Raw genomic sequence first — 19,281 nt, forward strand, 5'->3', positions numbered from 1 at the left:
TTCCTCTGATGTTATATCAATTTCTTGTGATATAATTTATTTTGCCACTTTTTAAGTTGACTATCTTTCTCATGATCATATTATAATACAATGCAATTCCCACTTTGATAACTTTGCATTAAATTTGTGCTTCAATACATTTTCCAATTAATTCATTGTTTGTTGTACATCACTACTTATTATACATTTGCTTTGATTCAGTTAATATCACTTTAATATCATGTCTTACTTACTTTATATCTATATTCCCTATACCCTTCTGGAAAACACAAATTCCAATGGCTTAACCCAAATTATGCATATTTTGTTTAACAAGTAAACAGTAAACAGGAGTGTGATTTTGATATGAGAATAGATATGGTTATAGTTTTGTTTATTGTTGTATCCATACATTGAATTACCACTACTTGTAAAGAGAAACATATTCTTAACAAATCTTCTGAACCTTGAACTGTACTTTGAAAGGCTGCTGTCACCCTCCCCCCTTCACTCACAGAGCTGGTACATGGACATAGCGAAAGTCTCTCTTGGTGTGGCCAGGCTTTTTGTTGTCCTCAGCATGTTTTCTTTGTCTCTCCCAGTTCAAGTTGTTTTCTTTCTGGGATGGTGATGCTGCAAAGTCATTTATGATGGGTACAGGATTCTGGCTTTTTGGAGGAATTGCTGAAAGTAGCTGAACACAAGAGTCATCACTGTTATTCACTTTGCATTTCAAAACAGTGTGGTCATTCCAGGGTCTCCTTCTGGATTTCCCTCAGTCTCTTTTTTATTGTCTCTGAACATAACTGGATTCTCTGTCTCCCAGTTTTCTCTTTGTGCTTTTAGAGTCCAAGCAGTGGCTGCCACACTGCTATGATATGTTCAAAAATAGTCCCTCCTCATGTAACGTTAGTCCACCGGTCAGAGGTTTGGAGGATTTCTTTCATTTCTCCATTGCCACAACTTAGTCCTTTTCCCAGTCCCATGAATGCCTGAGGGTAAGTGATCAGCCTCACAAGGTCCTTAATACCTTTATTAAATTAAGAAATTGTAAGGCCAATGGCCTAAGCCATCCTTTTTTTCCCATATCCACATTTCTCCATCAGATGAAACCTCCTCTTTACTCTCCCTCTCTACTCTCTCCTTATTTTGCTTCATTAATTTTTTAATGTTTTTCTTATTTTTATTTCTTATTTTATTTATATCTTCCTACCTCATCTTCTTTTTCACCTCTTTGTGTAGACAATGCCTCTTGGCTTTTTACTCTACACTCTTCACACTTATACTTTTTCTGATAATAATTAAATTTCTTTCATTTAGGATATTTCCTCATTTGTAAGATTCACTCCCAAACCTGTTTAATTTTCCTATTCTATATCTACTGATCATTTCATTTACATTTTACCTTTAATTTCCACAGTGCCCTTGAGTATTGGAAATCAACGTTCTACAGTATGCATGATAAATATAGATTAACATTTAACACACTTTCTTTTTGATCCATTATCAATTGCCTTTAACATTTTTCTATTCTATATATGTTCCCCTTTATTCATGAATAATGTCAATGCTTTTCTTATTAAATCCATCCTTCTTTTTCTTTCTTTTGATTTAATAAAGATTTATTTACAATATCCATTTCTTTACACATTGCCACATCAAATGTTCCCCTCATGACAAGTTCTTCAACACATTCTTTATCAGATCTCTGCCCAATAGATATTTCCACAAGAATAATAACTATGACTTTACTCTACACCTGTTACTTCTCCATTCAATCTTTCTATCATATTTAGCAATTTTTAAACTTTTTAACATTAAAAAATTAACAAATAAAAACACTTTTATTCCAGTTAACTTTCAAGCTAAGTAAACGTCAAGCTTACCATTTTCTCTCCAATATTACTTGTTCTCCACTGCAAATGTTTGTCAAGCAGTTCCTTACTTAATTAATGTTTCTCTTTCAATTCAATTTGTTCTATTTGTCAAGAAATACTATTTTTATCCCTTTACAATAGTATTAAACACAAATATTTTTTCATTGGATTAAGATATAAAATATAGATGTAAAAACCTCCTTTCAACCTATATATACCATTTACCTATAATTTTAATCTCATATTACTTTGTTATATAAATAATATATTATTATTATTATTTTACTTATATTAACCGGTATTTCACTTCACTGCTAGCTCTTTCATCCACAACACTCAGTCAGGCCTGCACTCACTCTATTTATAACATACACCCAGTCATTCACACTTTAAACATGACACCACTTGTTTTTCACTGTTGAGGATCCTTTCCACTTTTACTCACAAGTCAAACTTTTTATCATCCATTAGGGCGGTATCTACAGAATAATATTTTATCCGTTCAGACCTCTATTATATAAATATATATATAAAGAGCTGTTTTCATAAAAAACAATTCTGCCCTTGCAGACCCCTATCCACTTTATAACACTTTTGTTTCATGCTCTGTTTATTTATTTTTTATCCATACACTCTAAAATATGCAGCATTTATGTTAAATCAACATATACATTTTTTGTTACCCTAACCTAACAAAGTAACATATTAATGGCTTGAAAAACCAAAGTACTTTTCCTTTTGCTTTCATTATTTTACAGTGTATCCGCTTATTTCATAAGCATTTTTAATAGTCTGTTCCAGTCTACCTGTATCCGTCAAGGCCCTCTTACAGAATAAACACAGATTATTTAATTTTATCCTTTTTTTCCATAAGCATTTTTAATAGTCTGTTCCAGTCTACCTGTATCCGTCAAGGCCCTCTTACAGAGTAAACACAGATTATTTAATTTTATCTTTTTTTTTTCATACACTGTAAATAAAATGCAGTATTGATGTCAAATCAACATATGCTTAAATACTTAACCTAACAAATTGACACATGGATTTGTTTCCAAAACCATGTTACTTTTTCTTCATACAAATTATTCATTTACAGTGTATCAGCTTATTACATCTAATCAATAGCCCTCTTGCAATAAGCATTTTTTATAATCTGTTACAGTCTATTTTGTATCCATCAAGGCCCTTTTACATAATAAACACAGATTATTTAATTTTAGCCTATTTTTTTTCCATACACTGTAAATGATATATTGTATTGATGTCAAATCAACATCTACTTAGTTACTTAAACTAACAAAGTGAAACATGTATTAGCTTCCAAAACCAAATCACTTCATTTTTATACAATTATGCATTTACAGTGTATCCGCCTATTACATCTATCAAAGCCCTCTTGCAATAAGCATTTTTTATAATCTGTTACAGTTCATTTGTATCCATCAAGGCCCTTTTACAAATAAACACAGATTACTTTTATTTCTGTTTAATGCTATCTTCGAAGCCCACTTAGCTATTAAACTATTATCTGTTCCAGGTTAATGCTGTCCAATCAAAGGCCCTCTCAGCAAAACCACAGATTATCCACCTGAGCTCAGGAATTTTTGTCCTCTTTATCATTTTAAACAAATCACACCATGCATTTAAATCTTTGGAAGTGGAACCCATTTTAACTTGTATTAATCTTTGTTCTTAATTTTTGGAAGAGCATTGTGAAATTCTTACCACCATGAGCCAACCCAGATGAGCAACACAACAGTACACCAGTAAATAAACAAAAACTGCTTACCTGGCCCTGTGTATGCCGCTCATCCAAACTTAGCCCACAGCGGTCATCCACTTCCATGCTCCTTTCCAATCCTGCCGACTACGCCAAATGTTGTGGATTTTTTAGTGACTATGAAAAATAAATTTCACCAGAGGGTTCCATTGCCAAAAGATGACTTTATTGCATACAACAATAAGGCCGAGTTGGTGGCCAAGCAACTAACGAGTCTTTTTCAGAATTCAACCTAATATACAGTTCTCTAAAAGTTGAAACCCCTCCCATGTAGTTGTTTTTAGCATGTTTTTATGTTTGACAGGTGTGGTAACTTCATTCCTTCAAATGTCAGCCTATGCATTTTTAGCTCTGCTCTCAGTTACCATATTTTAAACCCTGCATACATTGCAGTCTTTAAGACTGCTAGTCTTCAGCTTACAAGCTTGAGACATACATACTTGCAAAACACATTTGAATCTGAGTACCATGTTCACCAAAGATATAGTTCTGAATTAAAAAATCTTCTTCAGCAGCAGGCGGCGACAGGGACCAAGGCGGAGCCGCAGGCGGAGACAGGGACCAAGGCGGAGCCGCAGGCGGAGACAGGGACCAAGGAGGAGCCGCAGGCGGAGACAGGGACCAAGGAGGAGCCGCAGGCGGAGACAGGGACCAAGGAGGAGCCGCAGGCGGAGACAGGGACCAAGGAGGAGCCGCAGGCGGAGACAGGGACCAAGGAGGAGCCGCAGGCGGAGACAGGGACCAAGGAGGAGCCGCAGGCGGAGACAGGGACCAAGGAGAAGCCGCAGGCGGAGCAAGACCCCAGGGCGGAGCCGGCAGAGCAGGAACCCAGGGCGGAGCCGGCAGAGCAGGAACCCAGGGCGGAGCCGGCAGAGCAGGAACCCAGGGCGGAGCCGGCAGAGCAGGAACCCAGGGCGGAGCCGGCAAAGCAGGAACCCAGGGCGGAGCCGGCAAAGCAGGAACCCAGGGCGGAGCCAGAGGCCAGAGAGGAACTGGATACCAGGGTGGTGCTGGTGGTCTCAGGAACCTGGGTAGAAAAAAACAACAGAGAGAGACCCTCTGGGCCTGGTTAGACAGGGCAATGAGTTTGGGGACAGCCATCGTGAGACAGGCAGAGAGTTCTGTACTGGCCATAGTACTGGTGACAATAGAAAGTCTTTGGAACTTTGGGGTGGCCACACTAGCTGACCAATGTGGCACAGATGACCCAGTGGGCACAGATGACTCAGTGGGCACAGATGACTCAGTGGGCACAGATGACTCAGTCGGCTCAGGGGAATCAGAAGACTCACTCGGCTCAGGGAACTCAAAAGATTCAGGAGACTCTGTGAACTCAGAAGGTTCACTCGGCTCGGAGGACTCAGGAGATTCACTCGGCTCAGGAGATTCGCTCGGCTCGGGGGATTCGCTCGGCTCGGGGGATTCGCTCGGCGCGGGGGATTCGCTCGGCTCGGGAGAGTCGCTCGGCTCGGGAGATTCGCTCGGCTCGGGAGATTCGCTCGGCTCGGGAGATTCGCTCGGCTCGGGAGATTCACTCGGCTCGGGAGATAGATCCTCGGATACCTCAGAGCTGGTGACCAGAGGACGGGACATCCCAGCCACTCGAACAGATACCAATGGATTGTCCATCAGACTGGTGATTAAACGTCGGAACTTGGGCCGTGCTGGAGAGTTTACCAATGCAGGTTGGTGAAGTGGAGTGGGTATGGCAGCCATTTTGGGAGTTTGTTCGAGTATGGGCGCCATCTTGACCATGGGTGTAGGTGTTTCTACTGCACCTTTAACAGCTGGAACAGTGATGATGGTGGCTTTTTGGAAAATCGGAGCTGGTATGGTTGTGGCAAACTCAAAAATTGGGGCAGGTTTAATAACAGCAAACTGAGGCATGGAGTGGGATGAAGTGGCGGCCATTTTAAGCACGGGCGCTGACACAGGGGAACCAGAACTGGGAAGAACAGCGTCCGCACTTCTAGTGGCATTCTCGGGCATGTGTTTCCTCCTCCGTCGCCGGTGTCGTGAGCAACGTGAGAGGTTTGCGTTCGTTGGCACGGGAGACACAATAGTCTTATGTATGGGGCCGGAAGACCGGAACCCAAATGTCTCTGACGTGAATTGAGCATACCTCTCGCCACGCTTGTCCACGTAACGGACGAATTCAAAAAACTCCATTTGCTCGAGGCCGGCCATTTCCCAGCGTGGCAGAGGCTCGTCCAAGCAGTCATTGAAGGCGTAGTTTAGCTCCGTTTCATTCAGACCCAAACCAGACGCCAATGTCCCAAAAACTTTAGCAAAACTACTCACGGTCTGCCCCCGCTGACGGAGGGCATCCAAGTCCGCTAATACGTCCCACCACTCCTTCTCCGTGGATGGAGGACAAAACTGAATTTGGATGATGCCACCACGCAGCATACTGACACCAAGGACACTCCAGGGAATTTAGAAAAACACGGGAGATGAGGAATAACTGCTGGATCCTGAGTGGTGGTTTGTTCTGTCACGGGTGAGACAAGATGAGGCAAGAGGTGCGGATCCAAGTGCAGTTTATTGTAAATAAAAGGTGAAAACAAGGCAAAAACAAAACCAGGGAACACAAGAGACTAGCGACATCTTACGACAAACCACAAACAAAAACTGAACAGGCAGAGTATATATGCATGACAATAACCAATGACAAAGCAGGAACAATGAGTAACCAGGACAACACACAAGGGGAGAGGCATGAACATAATGAATAACCATGGTTACAAACAAGGGGGCGGAGACACTAATTAACACAGGGAGATACAACTAGGAACAAGGGTATACATGAACACAGATAAAACACAGGTACACAGAGACATAATATAAACCCAAAACACAAATGAACACAAGTTAAACACAGGTTGCACAGAGACATAAACCAAAACACAAATGAACACAGGGAACCCATGTTACAAGTATGAACCTGTAGCTGGAATCAGCTTTCAGAAGAGATCAGATGTGTTTCAACAGTGGGCACTTTAAAACCTAGATTAAAGACACATCGGTTTACCTTTGCATTTACTGAATGATTTAAAACAGTACGAATAAAACAGTATAAAAGAATACAACAGTATGATCGATTTAACTTTGCATTTACTGAATGATTTAAAACGGTACGAATATCACAGTATAAAATAATACAACAGTATGAACCTGTCACAAGCCAGGGGCTGGCTGCTAGTGTTTAAGCCACGCCCCTTCTCAACTTCCACCTCGAGGAGGTCCCCAAAACCAACCCAATGACCAGACAACAACGAGGACAGGTAAGTATAAAAAATATTCTTTATTTATTTAAATATTTAAAATGTACTGGGAATTGGGGAAAGGGAAATTAAAACTAATGTCGGGCTCTGCCCTCCAGGGGGGCCACGGCCGAATGAGTGACAGAGGGTGGGTGGGTTGCGTCGAGGAACAGGCTCCCGCCTCTGGTTCCTTCTGCCCGTGGCGCACTCCTCTTCCTTCCTGGAGGCAGAACAAAGTATAATCAGTGTTGGTGTTTACTTTTTCCTGTCCGTGTACCTGTATGTAGCTCACGGCGCTTCGCCGCCTTTTCACACAGCTCCTTGGTTGTCGACTCACTCTCCCTTCCTGTTCTCTCTCTCCACAGACTACGGCTGGGACACGAGGACACAGTGGATTGATCTCAAAAGGGTTCTCTCACCTCTTCACCAACTGCAGCTTCCTGGTAAGTATGGATTCTCCTTCACAACTCGTTGCTTTAGCGCTCACACTTGTTCTCTCTCCTCCTCCACAGACGACAGCTGGGACACAAAGGCACAGTGAATCGATTTCCAATGGTTCTCTCACCTCGTCGCTGACTACAGCTTCTGGTACGTATGGTTTTCCTTCACAGCTGGCCTCCTTAGTGCTCACGCTGGCTCTCTCTCTTCCCACAGACGACAGCTGGGACACAGGGACACAGTGAATCGTTTTCAATTGGTTCTCTCACCTCTTCGCTGAATACAGCTTCTAGGTAGGTATGGTTCTCTTCACAGCTCGGTGTCTTAACGTTCACGCTGGCTCTCTCTCTTCCCACAGACGACAGCTGGGACACAGGGACACAGTGAATCGTTTTCCAATGGTTCTCTCACCTCTTCGCTGACTACAGCTTCTAGGTAGGTGTGGTTCTCTTCACAGCTCGGTATCTTAGCATTCACGCTGGCTCTCTCTCTTCCCACAGACGACAGCTGGGACACAGGGACACAGTGAATCGTTTCCAATTGGTTCTCTCACCTCTTTGCTGACTACAGCTTCTAGGTAGGTGTGGTTGCTCTTCACAGCTCGGTATCTTAGCGTCCACGCTGGCTCTCTCTTCCCACAGACGACAGCTAGGACACAGGGACACAGTGAATCGTTTTCAATTGGTTCTCTCACCTCTTCGCTGACTACAGCTTCTAGGTAGGTGTGGTTCTCTTCACAACTCTCACAGCACACTCCTCTTCCCTGTTGATCAACAGACTTAACAGGTTACGCTATACTTTACAGGGTGGCGGACTTACGATAGCTGGTTTACGCAATGCGTCAACTGGACAGTGGTTTTAAGGTGGCGCCGGGGGCTAAACCCTCTCGGCGAGCTCGTTGGTCTAACAGAGGGGCGAGAACGTCACGCCGTCACACCGGGTCGAGCGCTGCCCTTTCCTCGATGCCCGTTGGCAATCGAAAACTGGACCGGGACGCCCCTTCGTAGAGACCTCGGGGCGGCGGATCTCCTTCGCCTCTAGCTCTGCGACGATGAAAACACACAGGTAAGGTAGCAATATGATTTGTAATACTCACACACCGCCAATCGCACAGTTCTTCACCGCCACTCCTAACACAAGTCCGCCAAGCGTTTGGCCGCGAAAATACTTCAGGAGGCCACTCCGTGATTGTAAGGCTGAAACACACTCACAGCATAATCATACACAGGTTTATTCTAGAACCGCTTTCCTCTTCAGCGCCCCGAGACGAGTGACTGGAGGCGGGGTACGTCTGACAAGACACAGCAATCTCACTGCAATACACACAGCACCACTTCAAAGTGAAATTTCTACATCCAAGACTCACCCACCACGCTCAGTGCACACAATAGACGCCCGTCTTCCTTCACTTCGCTCTGGGCGAGAATGTGGAGATGGTAACACGGCCTAGTGGTTGTTTTCGTCACTGTAGCTGTTTCACACAAGGACCCTTTGGCTCACCCACCACGCTGACTCAGGGGCAGGGCCACCCGCTCTCGCTTGGAAACACTCAAAAAGATATACAGGTCAAGTACATGCAATTCACTTCCAATAAATGGATTCTGTTACTCACGACTACGGTACTTTCTTCGTCCCACACTTCCCTAGGTTGATTTCATCCTGCAATGACTCCAGATACATAGATAAGACGGTTCTCCAGTCGCCAACACCACTTTTCCACAGATGTATACTCACGATGGTACGTTCCTTCTTCCTTTGTTTCTCTCATCCAATGTCAATATCCGTTTACTCTCCAACCTATAAGGTCTTCGGTATCTCCATCAACAGAAGTCCACGATGCAAAACGAGAGAGAGAGCAAGTACAGCGATCCAAATAGCGTGCCAGGCGAGCCCAACTCAGCGCTGCGGCACACACCAACAACAGGGATAACATCGACCCAAACTGTGGTTTAAACTGCTCTTAAATACTCTCCTGGGTGTTGTCATCGTCCAATCACCCGGCGCTCCTCTTAATAACCCACAGCTGTACGTAGTTTGGCTGATTACAGCCCTCGCGATGTTACCGGATGTCCGGTGTTTTCTCTTCCCGGTCCGGGCGGAAACATCCGGGCGGAACCAAACTTTCCCAACTTTTGGTTCCGCCCAAAAGATCGTCACTCCTGTGACAAACCTGTACCTGGAATCAGCTTTCAGAAGAGATCAGATGTGTTTCAACAGAAGACACTTTTAGATCTAGATTAAAAACATATCGGTTTAACTTTGCATTTACTGAATGATTTAAAACAGTATAAAAGAATACAACAGTATGATCGGTTTAACTTTGCATTTACTGAATGATTTAAAACAGTACAAATAAAACAGTATAAAAGAATACAACAGTATGAACCTGTAGCTGGAATCAGCTTTCAGAAGAGATCAGATGTGTTTCAACAGAAGACACTTTTAGATCTAGATTAAAAACACATCGGTTTAACTTTGCATTTACTGAATGATTTAAAACAGTATAAAAGAATACAACAGTATAAAAGAATACAACAGTATGATCGGTTTAACTTTGCATTTACTGAATGATTTAAAACAGTACGAATAAAACAGTATAAAAGAATACAACAGTATGAACCTGTAGCTGGAATCAGCTTTCAGAAGAGATCAGATGTGTTTCAACAGAAGACACTTTTAGATCTAGATTAAAAACACATCGGTTTAACTTTGCATTTACTGAATGATTTAAAACGGTACGAAACTCACAGTATAAAAGAATACAACAGTATGATCGGTTTAACTTTGCATTTACTGAATGATTTAAAACAGTACGAATAAAACAGTATAAAAGAATACAACAGTATGAACCTGTAGCTGGAATCAGCTTTCAGATGAGATCAGATGTGTTTCAACAGTGGGCACTTTTAAACCTAGATTAAAGACACATCGGTTTAACTTTGCATTTACTGAATGATTTAAAACAGTACGAATAAAACAGTATAAAAGAATACAACAGTATGATCGGTTTAACTTTGCATTTACTGAATGATTTAAAACAGTACGAATAAAACAGTATAAAAGAATACAACAGTATGAACCTGTAGCTTTCAGAAGAGATCAGATGTGTTTCAACAGAAGACACTTTTAGATCTAGATTAAAAACACATCGGTTTAACTTTGCATTTACTGAAGGATTTAAAACGGTACGAATATAACAGTATAAAAGAATACAACAGTATGAACCTGTAGCTGGAATCAGCTTTCAGATGAGATCAGACGTGTTTCCACAGTAGGCACTTTTAAATCTAGATTAAAAACACATCGGTTTAACTTTGCATTGACTGAAGGATTTAAAACAGTACGAATGAAACAGTATAAAAGAATACAACAATATGAACCTGTACCTGGAATCAGCTTTCAGAAGAGATCAGATGTGTTTCAACAGAAGACACTTTTAGATCTAGATTAAAAACACATCGGTTTAACTTTGCATTTACTGAATGATTTAAAACGGTACGAAACTCACAGTATAAAAGAATACAACAGTATGATCGGTTTAACTTTGCATTTACTGAATGATTTAAAACAGTACGAATGAAACAGTATAAAAGAATACAACAATATGAACCTGTAGCTGGAATCAGCTTTCAGATGAGATCAGATGTTTTTCAACAGTGGGCACTTTTAAACCTAGATTAAAGACACATCGGTTTAACTTTGCATTTACTGAATGAATTTAAAACAGTACGAATAAAACAGTATAAAAGAATACAACAGTATGATCGGTTTAACTTTGCATTTACTGAATGATTTAAAACAGTACGAATAAAACAGTATAAAAGAATACAACAGTATGAACCTGTAGCTTTCAGAAGAGATCAGATGTGTTTCAACAGAAGACACTTTTAGATCTAGATTAAAAACACATCGGTTTAACTTTGCATTTACTGAATGATTTAAAACGGTACGAATATAACAGTATAAAAGAAAACAACAGTATGAACCTGTAGCTGGAATCAGCTTTCAGATGAGATCAGACGTGTTTCCACAGTAGGCACTTTTAAATCTAGATTAAAAACACATCGGTTTAACTTTGCATTGACTGAAGGATTTAAAACAGTACGAATGAAACAGTATAAAAGAATACAACAATATGAACCTGTACCTGGAATCAGCTTTCAGAAGAGATCAGATGTGTTTCAACAGAAGACACTTTTAGATCTAGATTAAAAACACATCGGTTTAACTTTGCATTTCCTGAATGATTTAAAACAGTATAAAAGAATACAACAGTATGATCGGTTTAACTTTGCATTTACTGAATGATTTAAAACAGTACAAATAAAACAGTATAAAAGAATACAACAGTATGAACCTGTAGCTGGAATCAGCTTTCAGAAGAGATCAGATGTGTTTCAACAGAAGACACTTTTAGATCTAGATTAAAAACACAACAGTACAAATGAAACAGTATAAAAGAATACAACAGCATGAACCTGTAGCTGGAATCAGCTTTCAGAAGAGATTAGATGTGCTTTAACAGCAGGCACTTTTAAATCTAGATTAAAGACACATCGGTTTAACTTTGCATTTACTGAATGATTTAAAACAGTACGAATAAAACAGTATAAAAGAATACAACAGTATGATCGGTTTAACTTTGCATTTACTGAATGATTTAAAACAGTACGAATAAAACAGTATAAAAGAATACAACAGTATGAACCTGTAGCTGGAATCAGCTTTCAGAAGAGATCAGATGTGTTTCAACAGAAGACACTTTTAGATCTAGATTAAAAACACATCGGTTTAACTTTGCATTTACTGAATGATTTAAAACGGTACGAATATCACAGTATAAAAGAATACAACAGTATGAACCTGTAGCTGGAATCAGCTTTCAAATGAGATCAGATGTGTTTCAACAGTGGGCACTTTTAAACCTAGATTAAAGACACATCGGTTTAACTTTGCATTTACTGAAGAATATAAAACAGTACGAATAAAACAGTATAAAAGAATACAACAGTATGATCGGTTTAACTTTGCATTTACTGAATGATTTAAAAAAGTACGAATAAAACTGTATAAAAGAATACAACAGTATGAACCTGTACCTGGAATCAGCTTTCAGAAGAGATCAGATGTGTTTCAACAGAAGACACTTTTAGATCTAGATTAAAAACATATCGGTTTAACTTTGCATTTACTGAATGATTTAAAACAGTATAAAAGAATACAACAGTATGATCGGTTTAACTTTGCATTTACTGAATGATTTAAAACAGTACGAATGAAACAGTATGAATTAGTACAACAGTATTAACCTGTATCTGGAATCAGCTTTCAGATGAGATCAGATGTGTTTCATCAGTAGGCACTTTTAAATCTAGATTAAAAACACATCGGTTTAACTTTGCATTTACTGAATGATTTAAAACAGTACGAATAAAACAGTATAAAATAACACACCAGTATGATCGGTTTAACTTTGCATTTACTGAATGATTTAAAACAGTACGAATAAGACAGTATAAAAGAATACAACAGTATGATCGGTTTAACTTTGCATGTACTGAATGATTTAAAACAGTACGCATAAAACAGTGTAAAAGAAAACAACAGTATGAACCTGTAGCTGGAATCAGCTTTCAGATGAGATGAAATGTGTTTCAACAGTAGGCACTTTTAAATCTAGATTAAAAACATATCAGTTTAACTTTGCATTTACTGAATGATTTAAAACGGTACGAATAAAACAGTATAAAAGAATACAAGAGTATGAACCTGTAGCTGGAATCAGCTTTCTGATGAGATCAGATGTGCTTCAACAGTAGGCACTTTTAAATCTAGATTAAAAACACATCGGTTTAACTTTGCATTTACTGAATGATTTAAAACAGTACGAATAAGACAGTATAAAATAACACAACAGTATGATCGGTTTAACTTTGCATTTACTGAATGATTTAAAACGGTACGAATAAAACAGTATAAAAGAATACAAGAGTATGAACCTGTAGCTGGAATCAGCTTTCAGAAAAGATCAGATGTGTTTCAACAGTAGACACTTTTAAATCTAGATTAAAAACACATCGGTTTAACTTTGCACTTACTAAATGATTTAAAACGGTACGAATAAAACAGTATAAAAGAATACAACAGTATGAACCTGTAGCTGGAATCAGCTTTCAGAAAAGATCAGATGTGTTTCAACAGTAGACACTTTTAAATCTAGATTAAAAACACATCGGTTTAACTTTGCATTTACTGGATAATTTAAAACAGTATGAATGAAACATTATAAAAGATTACAACAGTATGAACCTCTAGCTGGAATCAGCTTTCAGATGAGATCAGATGTGTTTCAACAGTAGGCACTTTTAAATCTAGATTAAAAACACATCGGTTTAACTTTGCATTTACTGAATGTTTTAAAACAGTACGAATAAAACAGTATAAAAGAATACAACAGTATGATCGGTTTAACTTTGCATTCACTGAATGATTTAAAACAGTACGAATGAAACAGTATGAATTAGTACAACAGTATGAACCTGTATCTGGAATCAGCTTTCAGATGAGATCAGATGTGTTTCATCAGTAGGCACCTTTAAATCTAGATTAAAAACACATCGGTTTAACTTTGCATTTACTGAATGATTTAAAACAGTACGAATAAAACAGTATAAAATAACACAACAGTATGATCGTTTAACTTTGCATTTACTGAATGATTTAAAACAGTACGAATGAAACAGTATAAAAGAATACAACAGTATGATCGGTTTAACTTTGCATTCACTGAATGATTTAAAACAGTACGAATGAAACAGTATAAAAGAATACAACAGTATGATCGGTTTAACTTTGCATTCACTGAATGATTTAAAACAGTACGAATGAAACAGTATGAATTAGTACAACAGTATGAACATGTATCTGGAATCAGCTTTCAGATGAGATCAGATGTGTTTCATCAGTAGGCACCTTTAAATCTAGATTAAAAACACATCGGTTTAACTTTGCATTTACTGAATGATTTAAAACAGTACGAATGAAACAGTATAAAATAACACACCAGTATGATCGGTTTAACTTTGCATTTACTGAATGATTTAAAACAATACGAATGAATCAGTATAAAAGAATACAAAAGTATGAACCTGTATCTGGAATCAGCTTTCAGATGAGATCAGATGTGTTTCATCAGTAGGCACCTTTAAATCTAGATTAAAAACACATCGGTTTAACTTTGCATTTACTGAATGATTTAAAACAGTACGAATTAAACAGTATAAAATAACACACCAGTATGATCGGTTTAACTTTGCATTTACTTAATGATTTAAAACAGTACGAATAAGACAGTATAAAAGAATACAACAGTATGATCGGTTTAACTTTGCATGTACTGAATGATTTAAAACAGTACGCATAAAACAGTGTAAAAGAATACAACAGTATGAACCTGTAGCTGGAATCAGCTTTCAGATGAGATCAGATGTGTTTCAACAGTAGGCACTTTTAAATCTAGATTAAAAACACATCGGTTTAACTTTGCACTTACTGAATGATTTAAAACGGTACGAATAAAACAGTATAAAAGAATTCAACAGTATGAACCTGTATCTGGAATCAGCTTTCAGATGAGATCAGATGTGTTTCATCAGTAGGCACCTTTAAATCTAGATTAAAAACACATCGGTTTAACTTTGCATTTACTGAATGATTTAAAACAGTACGAATAAAACAGTATAAAATAACACACCAGTATGATCGGTTTAACTTTGCATTTACTGAATGATTTAAAACAGTACGAATAAGACAGTATAAAAGAACACAACAATATGATTGGTTTAACTTTGCATGTACTGAATGATTTAAAACAGTACGCATAAAACAGTGTAAAAGAATACAACAGTATGAACCTGTAGCTTGTATCAGCTTTCAGATGAGATCAGATGTGTTTCAACAGTAGGCACTTTTAAATCTAGATTAAAAACACATCGGTTTAACTTTGCATTTACTGAATGATTTAAAATAAAACAGTATAAAAGAATAAAACAGCATGAACCTTACTCGCCATAAAGGGATTGAAGCTTACGGTATGGTGCTTACCTGCAGAAATAAATAAAGTACAATAAGAACACACAGAACTTTAATTTTCAAAACTATTTTAATAATAAATGATGATTATTTTACTGGTTTACCTGTTTGTGATTACCACAGAATCCCGTCACCTGGCTGTGGTCTTCATTTGGTGACCTCTTCTTCAGTCATAATTGACCTATACAAGAAATAAAGAAGAATAATAAGCAATTCTGCTCTTACATGTAGATGTGCCCCAAGAACACAGACACACCGGCTCCAAAAAGTTGAAAACAGGATGCAAACTGCATTAAATACCTTTACTCCCAGCATAAGCAAGCAATTTTCAAAATGTTTTAAAAGGTAAATGGTGATTTTTTGACCCGTTTAACTGTTTGTGACTACAATAGAATCCTGTCACCTGGATTCCAACCTATCGTTTTCAAGCTTGTAAAGCAAATAATGAAATACATTATCATTGACTTTCATAGTAGGAAAAAATATTTTGGAAGTATCGTGATAAATGATGAAGAAAATATTTTGAAAAATGATGGTTAGCACACAGTTGATGGTACCTATTAAATTCCATCATATTTTTTATTCCTACTATGGAAGTCAATGGTCACTATCTGCTGTGGGTTTACAATCGTTCCTCAAAATATCTTCTTTTGTGTTAATCAGAAAAAATACGAATGCATACAGGTTGAAAACAACACGAGGATGAATAAATGATGACAGAATTATCATTATAAATTAAAATATTTTCTTACTGCAAGTCATTTAGGTAATCAAGAAAATACTTTACCCGTTGTCTTAAACAAATACAGCTATGCTTCCAGGCGTGTCGACGTTGCTGTGGTTTTTTGACAGCTGTAGTATGAAGGGCAGTGAAAAAAAAAGTTTTCAGGTGTTTTTAACATCCCAAACTGTCTCGTTCGATTTTGTTGCGCCTTCAGCTGTGTCGAGGCTGTTTAATTCGTCCTGGTATCACCTCCGTAAACTGTAAGGAAAATAATTAAATACATTACAAAAACATTTCTTTATCAGCGTGTTCATTTCCATGCAAGCTTTTCGTTAAACCAATAATGCCAACGAATACACAGCACTTTTAAAACACACGAATTAGAAAACACTCTGTCATTCACGCACAAAAGAAACAAATTCTGTTTTTTAACCTGACTTATTTGTCCCCGAGAAGGGGAGCGCACCGTTCATGGAAACACTGCAATACCATGTCGATGCATGGAGTGGAAGGAGCAAGCTCCGCTTCCATTTCCGAAGGTCAAAAATCCATTTAATGTATAGTCCCCGGGTAGGAGACGTATCAGACATTAAACAGATACTACACTTGATCTTAGCCAAAAGGCCGAGAAGCGATACCGCAATAGACGCAGCCAAAGGGGAGCCGGCGAAGGCGCTGGCTTTCGGGGTGGAGGCTAGCGGGCATTTAACTCTAATATGAAGTAGTATGTAATATGAAGGGTAGAGTGAAAAAAAAGTGTTAAAGTGTTTTAAACATCCAAATCTGTTCGTTTACTTAGTATTTTTTTCCTGTTTTCGAGTAAAAAAGAATTCTTAAATCGAGATGCATTTACTTAAGCAAAGTGGCTTAGATTTTAAGTCTTGTTTACAGAAATAAATTCTAAAATGTAACAGGTTAAGGCCCAAATCAAGTAAAAACATCTGCCAGTGGGGCAAGAAAAACAAACCCAAATTGAGTTTATTATTGCATTAAGTTGGAACAGAAATTAAGTTTATTTTTCCTACCCCACCGATAGATATTTTTTACTTGTTTTAAATATAAACCTGTTGATTTTTAGAATTTATTTCAATTATTACAACACATAATATCTTAAGCCACTTTGCTTAACCAGTAAATGCATCTCGATTTAAGAATTGCAAACAGCAAGACAGACCTCAATTTACTTTTTTTCTTCCAAACATGAATTTACAGACGGCTGGAAATTTTTAATAAAATAACTAGACATACCTATTCGGGTCTGCTCCCGTTTGCTGTGATGAACGGGGTCACACATTTTGAGGAATACTTACACATTTTACTTCTTATTTCTTTAGAATTAATTATTATTTATTTTCAATTACAAAGCATGCGATCTGATTTTCTAATCGCGGTGTGTGTTTTATTCCTCGTTTGCTTACATAGATTTGCTTTAATTATTTATTTCGCTTGTTGCATTTAAATGCACATTTGATTTGTTACCACATTATCATGTGTTAATGTATTTCATTGTGTTTATAAACAAAAAGTGCGTTATTATAATCAATTATATAGCTGTGAAATATATAAAAGTATTCCCAAAAACCCAGGTAAAAAAAGCAAATAAAAAATAAACCATTTTGATTTAGTTTATTAAACTAACAGGCTTTGTATTTTTGCTCCGTGAGCCGCTTGGACGCTGTTTAAATAGTCATCGGGAGTTATCTGTATTTTGCTGTCCTGCAGTTTTTTTCTTTCTTTACGTGTGTATATAAGTGTATGTACCATTTATATACCTATTTCCACATGTAATATCTGAGCGGTGTTTTTTGAGACTTAAACAGAAGGCGAAAGTATGTTTGTGTGTTTTGGTTTATTTTTGGTTCATCACTGCTTTTAAGAACTATGCACTGATTTGCTCTGTGTTTGTCCCTTCTGTTAAAAAGTGGATTTAATCATGTCTCTCCAATTGTGGGTAAATAACTGGTGGGCCGTAAATGTTATTTTTTAAATATTTTTAAGCACTTTCTGTAAAAAATAAATTTGTACTATTTTTGGAGAGTCACGTCTCTGTCTTTAATCCCATCCGAACCAGCAGGGTCCTTTTCATATTTTTGTAACTTTTTTGTTTGTTTAATTTTTCTCTTGGGTTCAATCTATTTTCCTGTGTGAATAAATAACCCAGGTGACCTAGTCGGTTCCTTTTCATACCTTTAACCAAAGGTTACACATGCAAGCAAACGAGGAATAACACATATGACTAGATCATCACGTCGCATACTTTGGAATGAATAAGAAATAATTATTCAGTCTAAAAAAAATGAGAAGTAAAACGTGTATGTACTTCTCCAAATGTGCGCACTTTGGACAAAGACCCCCGTCATTACAGTAAGATGTTTTCCCTACTTCCGGTCAAAGCCGCCATTTTGTGAAATGGGCATATAGGCGACGCTGGAGCATGCCGCCATTGTCTCTGTTCAACAAAACAATTGTGTTTATATATAGATATATTCCATTTTTTCCCTGAATCAATCACCGAATACAAGGTGCAACTCGATGCCATCTGACCATTCTCTCTGGTTTATGTTTGTAAGGAAAATAGAGGGCGAAATTCCATTTCAGTCAAACATTCCTTCATGCCACGCTTTTCTTTGAACGAAAAAAAAACCCTGTGTGCTCCGCCTATACAATTAATTTTCCTGTTTATGATTATTTTATGCTTAAAACAAGCAAATAAATCTGCCTACTGGGTAAGAAAAAAAAAGTCGTGAACTTTTACCATAAACATTATTTCAAGAAAAACTGTCCTACCCCACTGGCCAATTTTTTGCTTGTTTAAATTAACTTCCGTTGCATATATAAATATATTGTCTACAAACTAGATCACCGGGCAGATGTTTATCTTTTTAGTATCCACCGAAGACACATGCGAACATGCATCTGGGCCAAACTTTTCCACAATACACATTCGTTGTGTGCACGCGCCATTATCTTTGTTCAACGCGACAGTGTGCTCCGCCTAAATAATTTGACCCATTTTAACATGGGTTTGTTTCTCGTTGTTGTCGTTTTTTCTTTGAAAACAATCTATGTAGCGCTTTCCACAATCGTTTTGATGTTAGCTTTACGTGGAATAGAAACACACAAAAGTAC

General features: G+C 38.0%; 1 protein-coding gene and 1 pseudogene across 2 annotated transcripts in view; both read right to left on the minus strand.

Moving 5' to 3' along the window:
* LOC129426343 (uncharacterized) overlaps nucleotides 1-19,281 on the minus strand; it is a 127,303-nt gene that overhangs the window by 46,676 nt on the left and 61,346 nt on the right. Inside the window, exons 7-14 of one of the 2 annotated variants that reach the window (XM_073867396.1) lie at nucleotides 16,216-16,410; nucleotides 15,533-15,609; nucleotides 15,251-15,312; nucleotides 14,946-15,007; nucleotides 14,791-14,852; nucleotides 14,256-14,547; nucleotides 13,337-13,938; nucleotides 12,647-12,708 (exon numbers count right to left, since the gene is read on the minus strand). The gene's annotated coding sequence lies outside the window, so the exon portion shown is untranslated. The remainder of the gene's footprint in view (nucleotides 1-12,646; nucleotides 12,709-13,336; nucleotides 13,939-14,255; nucleotides 14,548-14,790; nucleotides 14,853-14,945; nucleotides 15,008-15,250; nucleotides 15,313-15,532; nucleotides 15,610-16,215; nucleotides 16,411-19,281) is intronic. The other variant, XR_012369461.1, reaches the window with a different exon arrangement.
* Nucleotides 16,608-16,788, minus strand: LOC129434854 (U2 spliceosomal RNA; annotated as a pseudogene).

The sequence above is a fragment of the Misgurnus anguillicaudatus genome, chromosome 5 (genome assembly GCF_027580225.2).
Source record: "Misgurnus anguillicaudatus chromosome 5, ASM2758022v2, whole genome shotgun sequence".
NCBI classification, from domain to species: Eukaryota; Metazoa; Chordata; class Actinopteri; order Cypriniformes; family Cobitidae; genus Misgurnus; species Misgurnus anguillicaudatus.